The sequence below is a fragment of the Bos indicus x Bos taurus genome, chromosome X (genome assembly GCF_003369695.1).
Source record: "Bos indicus x Bos taurus breed Angus x Brahman F1 hybrid chromosome X, Bos_hybrid_MaternalHap_v2.0, whole genome shotgun sequence".
Taxonomy (NCBI): Eukaryota; Metazoa; Chordata; class Mammalia; order Artiodactyla; family Bovidae; genus Bos; species Bos indicus x Bos taurus.
The window spans coordinates 103096838-103105766 of NC_040105.1; positions in this window are offsets into that span (position 1 = coordinate 103096838).

The window sequence follows — 8929 nt, forward strand, 5'->3', positions numbered from 1 at the left end:
GAGAGGGTGGAAGGAGAACAGAGTGGAAGAGAGAAGGATGGGAAATGAGAGGGGAGAAGGGAAGGGAGGAGGGTAGGGAGTGGAAAGAATGGGAAGAAGTGGGGATGGGGAAGGGGGGAGATTGGCAGGAGTGCCTCACCCAGAAAGGACATCAATAAAAGTTTTCACTTCCCAGAGTAGGATCTGAAATGACCCAAGCCCATCTTCCACTGTGACTTGGGAGAAGGTCTCCCTCCCTTGTGTGGTTTATTTTTCCTTTTAAGTAATATTATGCATGATCCTAAGATTTAGGTTTGAATTTATTTTAAGGAGGAGACCTCTTAAACTCAGTTTACCAGAGTGCTTTGTACTAGGCACAAAGTCACGAGCACAGCAAATAATGCTTTATTTCACATCTGCCATTTCCCCAACTGCATATATTTTCTTCAAGACCTTACAGGAAAGATGTTGCAGCAGGAGGAAGACAGGGTTTGCAAATTTCAGGGTCTCTTGCCATGAAATTACCCAATAATCTTCCCAGATCCCACCATATATAGTTTAGTATCTTGCATTTATCCCTGCTTAACAGTAGCCCATCATGTCTATGTGTTTGTTGTGTGCTCAGCTGCTTCAGTTGTGTCCGACTCTTTGTGACCCCACAGAGCAGAGCCTGCCAGGCTCCTCAGTCCACGGGATTTCCCAGGCAAGAATACTGGAGTGGTTTGCCATGCCCTCCAAGCAGTCTTCGCAACCCAGGGATTGAACTCGTGTCTCCTGCATTGCAGGCAGATTCTTTACCCCTGAGCCACTGAGAAGCCCCTTCATGTCAATAAATGTAAAAATGTTCCAACCCAGGAAATATATGTTTAACCAGTCATGCATGTTTGGATATTTAGGTTATGATATATACAAAATCAGGAAGCAAATGATTGCTTTTAGCAATAGCTGTGCTATTCTAAGAGTGCCTGTATTTTAGTTCTGAGACTTTTGCATCCATCGAGAAAATGGTGTGACAGCAGATTTACTTATAAGCCACTGCCAAATAGAAGACTAGTAAATAGCATGGACCAGGCTCACTATGGGCTACCCAGGTGGTGCAGTGATAAAGACTCTGCCTGTCAATGTAAGAGACTCAAGAGATGTGGGTTTGATCCCTGGTACAGAAAGGTCCTCTGGAGGAGGAAATAGCAACCCACTCCAGTATTCTTGCCTGGAAAATTCCATGGACAGAGGAGCCTGGTAGTCCATGGGGTCTCGTAAAGAGTTGCACATGACTGAACACACACACAGACATACACACACACAACACCTGGGTCACTGCTGCAGAGGTTCTCAAATGGGATCATATACCATGCTTGCCAGTCATCACAGATAGTAGAGCCCTTAAAATTTCTACATGGAATGCAACATCCTTATTGCAGCTTAGCACACTTACTGAAGTATTTAGCCCTTTCCTGCTCTGTATTTTCCAGTATTAAAGGAACACATACCATTATGGAATATTTGCAGAATAAAAGGAGAAATGCAGATAATAATCATTCAGAAGCACACTACAGGAAGATTGGTGTACGGAGATTGGTGTATTTTCTCCCAGTTCATCTCTTTAATTTGGTTCTACCAAAAGTTCTTTTCTCAAATCAAGTTGGGTGGGCATAAGAAACTAATTGGAAAGACAACTTACTGGTCTTTTCAGGTTAAGTCTGGTGGGGGTTGGGGTGGGAAGCTGACAGATGTCCTAGATTTTTTAATCAGTATAGCTAGGATTCTGGGAATGCAAAATGTGGGAGGTGGGTGCTTCAACCACCTAGGCTTAGTCAAAGGTAAAAAGAGCCAGGAAAGCCGATGAGCTTGCACGTTCGTTGGGCTGCAGGTTTGTCCATCACACTCTCAGCCAATGAATGATGCCAGAAAAAAAAAAAAAAGCTGGCTGGGAATGCAGTTCACTGGCAGGGGGCAGAGGCGTGAGAAGGGTCTTATGGGGTCTTCCTCAGTGCTTTCTACTAGTGTGCTGTTTCCTTTGGCAGTAATTAAGGATGAGGCCAGCCGTTTCCTTTCTTCCCCCAGCCCGACCTAAGAGATCTTCACCTCCTCCGCTGCTGCAGTCGTCCCCGCATTCTCTTTTGAGAGTTTTTAGCAACCTGAATTTGGCCCTGAGCGTCCAGGTCGTCACTCTAAAAGTTTGTTGTTTCCCTTTAACACGGCAAACGTAGATAATGGAAGGGCTTTCCTAAGCAGCAGCAGGGGCTTCTGAAGAGGTCAGGGAAGAAGAGTTAATTAGGAAAGAGGCCACACAGATAATCAAATGATGCAAATGCTCCCATTCTGACTGGGTCTAATAGTACAAGTCTCCTAGACCTCAAAGAGCTTCAGGGGTTAAGTGATTACGGTAGAAGCTGAGTTTGAAAAGGAATTGGCCGCTTTGGAAAAAATGATAAATCCTCACTGGATTAGGTGTTCGCGAGGATTAGGACTACCTGCAGTATAATAACTCCAACACACATGCATTCAAATTTTATGTTTTGTGTTTTTTTTTTTGTGAGTGTCTTTTAAATTTAAATATGAAAAATGTAAGTATTGTAACACACAGCATTTAGAAATACACTTCTTTATAAGAGATGTAGAACACAACACATTCTGTAAAGCCTCTGTGTAGTTTAGTCCTTATGATGCCCTTTTAGAGTGTAACTGGGAAAATTATCAGAACTCCACTGAAGCTAATATTTACTTGAGGAAAAAAAAGTACTTTACAGAGCCAGTTTACATGTGTGATGTCTGCTCCTCAGAGATACAAAGAGTTTAAATCAACTTGGACCAGATGTATCTTAGAATTGTGCTATAAATTATGAATTATTTATTATGCTATAGTACTTTACATATAGTACATTATTATCACTGACAAAGTAACATAGAGTTATGAATTTTTAATAACACATTAATACCACTTCTAAATTATTTATGTTTTAAAATTTTGTATGACAGAGGTATTTCCAAAGAAAAAATAAACATAATGGAGCTATTATTTCCTTCTGTGTTGCTAGTAAAAGTGTTTGCAAGTGGTTTTCTCATCTTTTACTCATAAGTTATGTAAACTAAGGTTATTAAGTATATCTTTGCAGTATGCTTCACTGAAAGTTATCACTTTATTGTTATTTTATTATATCTTGATTATAAAATACATCCATTACAGAAAATATGGAAAATATACTGAAAAGTATAAAAATTATTTTAAACAATCATATCTTCAAAGATATCCACATTTCACATGAAAATATTTATATCTATCTTTATTAATATACTGCTATCCCTTTAACTTTTCATTTGATGTATTTTGGAACCCTTTCTCAATCACAGCATGTAAACTTCATTCTGCTTAACATAATATATCATAATGTATTTCATCAGTTTCTTATGGGCATTTAGGTTAGGAGAATCTTTTTTCTTTTTTTTTCCAGGAAACTTTTAGCTTTATATACAAATTGGTAAGATAGCACAAAGTTTACAAATATGCCACATTTAGTTTCACTTGCTATTTAAATCTTATGGTAGTATGGTATGTTTTTCACAATTAATAAAGAGAACATGATACATAATTATTAACTATATATTAATATTTTATTCAGATTGCCTTCATTTTTACCTAATGTCCTTTTACAAGCATATAAAATTTCATTGTATATATTTAATGCACCAGCTATGTCTTACTTTTCCACAATAATTTTATTTTGTCTCATCTTTTCATATAAAATTGTATACCTTGGGTATGTTGTTGAATATAACATAATTCCACTTTGACCATTGGGAACTCTTTCAGTTGGCTCCAGTGTCGCTTTGATAGATCCATCTTTTCTTTTTTTTTTATCACTTTCTTATTTTCTGGGACTATAAGATGCTCGAGGTTTTTGTTTTTGTTTTTGTTTTTTTTTCTGCCCTGGTCCTAAAAACCATTTCTGCAAAGATTATGGTTCCTTTTATTGGAGACAATATTGGAAGCTGGGTATGCTTCTTCCATAGGTTTTCTTGCTTCTAACCCATTTCAACTGAGAGCACAAGGTAATATATGTATATGTATTAACCTAGGCCTATGATGCTGTGAAAGTGCTGCACTCAATATGCCAGCAAATTTGGAAAACTCAGCAGTGGCCACAGGACTGGAAAAGGTCAGTTTTCATTCCAATCCCAAAGAAAAGCAATGCCAAAAAATGCTCAAACTACCGCACAATTGCACTCATCTCACATGCTAGTAAAGTAATGCTCAAAATTCCCCGAGCCAGGCTTCAGCAATATGTGAACCGTGAACTTCCTGATGTTCAAGCTGGTTTAGAAAAGGCAGAGGAACCAGAGATCAAATTGCCAACATCTGCTGGATCATGGAAAAAGCAAGAGAGTTCCAGAAAAGCATCTATTTGTGCTTTATTGACTATGCCAAAGCCTTTGACTGTGTGGATCACAATAAACTGGAAAATTCTGAAAGAGATGGGAATACCAGACCACCTGACCTGCCTCTTGAGAAATTTGTATGCAAGTCAGGAAGCAAGAGTTAGAACTGGACATGGAACAACAGACTGGTTCCAAATAGGAAAAGGAATACGTCAAGGCTGTATATTGTCACCCTGTTTATTTAACTTATATGCAGAGTACATCATGAGAAATGCTGGACTGGAAGAAACACAAGCTGGAATCAAGATTGCCGGGAGAAATATCAATAAGCTCAGATATGCAGATGACACCACTCTTATGGCAGAAAGTGAAGAGGAACTCAAAAGCCTCTTGACGAAGGTGAAAGTGGAGAGTGAAAAAGTTGGCTTAAAGCTCAACATTCAGAAAACGAAGATCATGGCATCCGGTCCCATCACTTCATGGGAAATAGATGGGGAAACAGTGGAAACAGTGTCAGACTTTATTTTTCTGGGCTCCAAAATCACTGCAGATGGTGACTGCAACCATGAAATTAAAAGATGCTTACTCCTTGGAAGGAAAGTTATGACCAACCTAGATAGCATATTGAAAAGCAGAGACATTACTTTTCCAACAAAGGTCAGTCTAGTCAAGGCTATGGTTTTTCCTGTGGTCTTTTATGGATGTGAGAGTTGGACTGTGAAGAAGGCTGAGCGCCGAAGAATTGATGCTTTTGAACTGTGGTGTTGGAGCAGACTCTTGAGAGTCCCTTGGACTGCAGTGAGATCCAACCAGTCCATTCTGAAGGAGATCAGCCCTGGGATTTCTTTGGGAGGAATGATGCTAAAGCTGAAATTCCAGTACTTTGGCCACCTCATGCCAAGAGTTGACCCATTGGAAAAGACTGTGATGCTGGGAGGGATTGAGGGCAAGAGGAGAAGGGGACGACAGAGGATGAGATGGCTGGATGGCATCACTGACTCGATGGACGTGAGTCTGAGTGAACTCCGGGAGTTGGTGATGGACAGGGAGGCCTGGTGTGCTGTGATTCATGGGGTCGCAAAGAGTCGGACACGACTGAGCGACTGATCTGATCTGATCTGATACTCACATTTCTATATTTAACTACTTATTTCTATATTTAGGTACTCATGAATTTATACTGATGTCTCCAACTCTAATCTGTTAACACATGGATTAACATGTGTTGATCTATCCTTCCCCTCTTGTTTCTAACATACCACTCCAACAGTTAGAAGCATGGATTCGACTGTCTGCTATCCTTTTACATAATTGTTCATCCCACTATATATTTGAAGTGAGTGGTTTCAAAATTGTTAACCAGTTATCCATGAGAAATACTTTACCCAAAAGAGGACTGTGCTATGCATTGTTCCTTTTTGCTTTATTATTATTATTTTTTGTCTGAATTTCCAACGTTACCTACATTAGAACATTTTTCCACCACCACCTTCATTGAAATTATTTCATATATTTCTAATACAGTTAGATTCTTGTTACAGTTATCATTTCATCTTGGGATCCAACAACTTCTTAAATGTTTTACTTTATTTACATATATAAAGATTTGTATACATTATTCTTTGTGTCATTAAGTTCTATTGGTTTTAACAAATGTATAGGTGTTATATATGCTATATAGTATTATACTGAATAGTTTCTCTAACCTAAGAAAATCCAGATTCTTTGCCTATTTAACTACACCCTCCAGCCCATGGCAACCACTGTGCTTTTAACCATCTTTATAGTTTTGCCTTTTCCAGAGTGTCATATTAATGGAATTATAGTGTATGTAACCCTTTCAGATTAGCTTCTTTGATTTATCAGTATGCATCTATCATTCATTTATGTCTTTTCATGGATCATTTCTATTTGTTGATGAAGAATATTCCATTTTATGAATGTACCATAGGTTTTGGCTCCAGATCTAATATTTTTGACAACCATATTCCATATCTCTTCCCCCAAACTATAAAAACTCAGGCTATTATTATTTGGGGAATTTTTTTTTTTTTTTTGGATTCTTAAATCTACTCTTAGTCATTTTTCCTCCCTCTCTATCCCTGTGCTTTTGTAGATAATTGTAGTGCACTGAGTCTGACTTGAAGAATCTTGGTTTGTTTGTTTGTTTTGCTCTGATAACAAACAGTGACATGCCAGGAGCAGCCAAAGTGAAATCCAAAACTCTGTTACAAGGGTATAGTTTTAAGAGCAACTTTTTCTAATTGATTGTTAATTTTAAGAACTGTCTTTGAATTAAGGGAAAATGTTGCAGTTGCAAAGACTTGGACACAACTGAATGAATAAGCACAAGCCCAAGCAAGGGTTTAGGTAGCTATATGACTTTTTATCTTTCTTCACAACTAATCTGTTGTTTTGACACCATTTATTGAATATTGAATATCCAATGTAATTAATTGCTGCCTTTATTATGTAATCCATTCCCTTATTTGTTTGTACCTATTTCTGGACTGTTTTGTTTAGTAGTGTTATTCTTGTGCCAGTATAAATCTTCTAAAACACATTTCTCATATACATTTTATTATTTGGTAAGAAAGGTCCTTATAAAACTTGTTTTTAAGATTTTGGAGGGATATGTTCATCTATTTATTTTCTGAGATGAACTGTAGTATCAGTTTTTTTCAGGCTCCCTCCCTAAGGCCTATTGATATTTTGATTATTATTTTATGATTTCATTTACATAAAATCAGGAGTATCATATTATTGTCTTCTTATCCAAGGACAAGCTGTGTTTAATATCCTTCAGTAGAATTGTAGAGTTTACCTGTTAAAAGAGGCTTTTAAAGACTATTCAGAGCCTGTTCTTCAGTTTCTTCTTCCTTCATCTACTTTTTGCTTATGCTGTTCTGCTTCTTATTTTTAAATCATCTGTGCTTAGGCATTGTCCATTTTATTTCCAGATTTGAATGGGAGCAACTGTTTGCTGATGTGTGAAGTGGTAGGAGGAATGAGCCTGTGCATCACAGAAACTTCAATTCAGGTTTGTCTCATTCTCTTTCTGAATTGCCATATTTATTTTCTGCTGGAGGCCATTTCTATCTTCAGTTTATAGTATTCTCTACTTTCTCAGCCCTCACTAGTGCCAGCTTTGCATTGAATAGGTCACCATGACTCAGTGAAATGCCTGCTTTAGAGGTATTCTGTGGCAATCTTCTCATTAATTTCTGCTCAACGGACTGGCCAGCATCTTTAGTTACCTGTTGCTTATCTGTCTCCTCATACTGAAGCAGTCTCTAGCTGCCTTCTGAAAATGAAGATGATGTGTTGGTATAATTTCTCCTTAACTCCAGCTCCCTTTTTGTTCTATATTATGAAGCTATTTTCCTAATGGGTCATTTCTTGCTGCTTTCAATGTCTGTCACAGGCCTAAATCAGATATTCACAGCTTGAACAGTTAAGGGAAAAGCAAGCGTTAGCTCAGAGTCCTACAATATTTTTGTTTAAATTTCATTGTAAGTGGAAGATATTCTTTCCAGTGTGTGGCTAAGGATTGTGATGATTTCTTTGATTCAAAGATCATTTCTGCCTTAATTTTTATTTGGATAATTCTGGTGCACAGATTGCTCACAGAGCAATGTAGAAGGGAATCTCCAAGAGGGGATGGGGTATGTCATGTTCCCTAAATGTACTGACCTCAGAAAGCGTTTCTGCAGCACAGCTATTAACAATTCTCCTAACTTATAGTGTTCTAAAATACCAGTCTGGTGAATTTGGCCTTGGACAAATAAGGAAATTAGCCCAGCTTTATCTACTAGTAGAAGTATCCTTCAGAGAAGGCAGTGGCACCCCACTCCAGTACTCTTGCCTGGAAAATCCCATGGACGGAGAGCCTGGTAGGCTGCAGTCCATGGGGTCACTAAGAGTTGGACACGACTGAGCGACTTCACTTTCACTTTTCACTTTCATGCATTGGAGAAGGAAATGGCAACCCACTCCAGTGTTCTTGCCTGGAGAATCTCAGGGATGGGGGAGCCTGGTGGGCTGCTGTCTATGGGGTCACACAGAGTCGGACACAACTGAAGTGGCTTAGCAGCAGCAATAGCAGCAAAAGCATCCTTAATGAGCATTTAAAAATTTTATTTTGAGATAATTAATGACTCACAGAAAGTTGCAAAAATAGTACAGAAAATTCCTGTATACCCTTCACCCAGCTGCAACTAATGGTAATATCTTACATGACTAAATACCCAAGCCAGGAAGTTAACATTGGATAGTCTACAGATGTCATTCAGATTTTGATAGATTTTACGTGCATTCCTCTCTCTCTGTGTGTATGAGTGTGAGTGTGTGTTTGTGTATAGTTCCATGTCATTTTATCACATGTATAGATTCATGGAACTACTACTAAAAATCAAAATTCAAAACTGTTCCTCTTATCCCTAAATTCTGACAACTATTACTTTGTTATCAATTTTGAAATGAAAAAATTATACAGATTGTTACATGAATGGACTTATACAGCATGTAAACTTTTGAGGATGACATATTTTCACTAAGCTAAATAACCTTACAA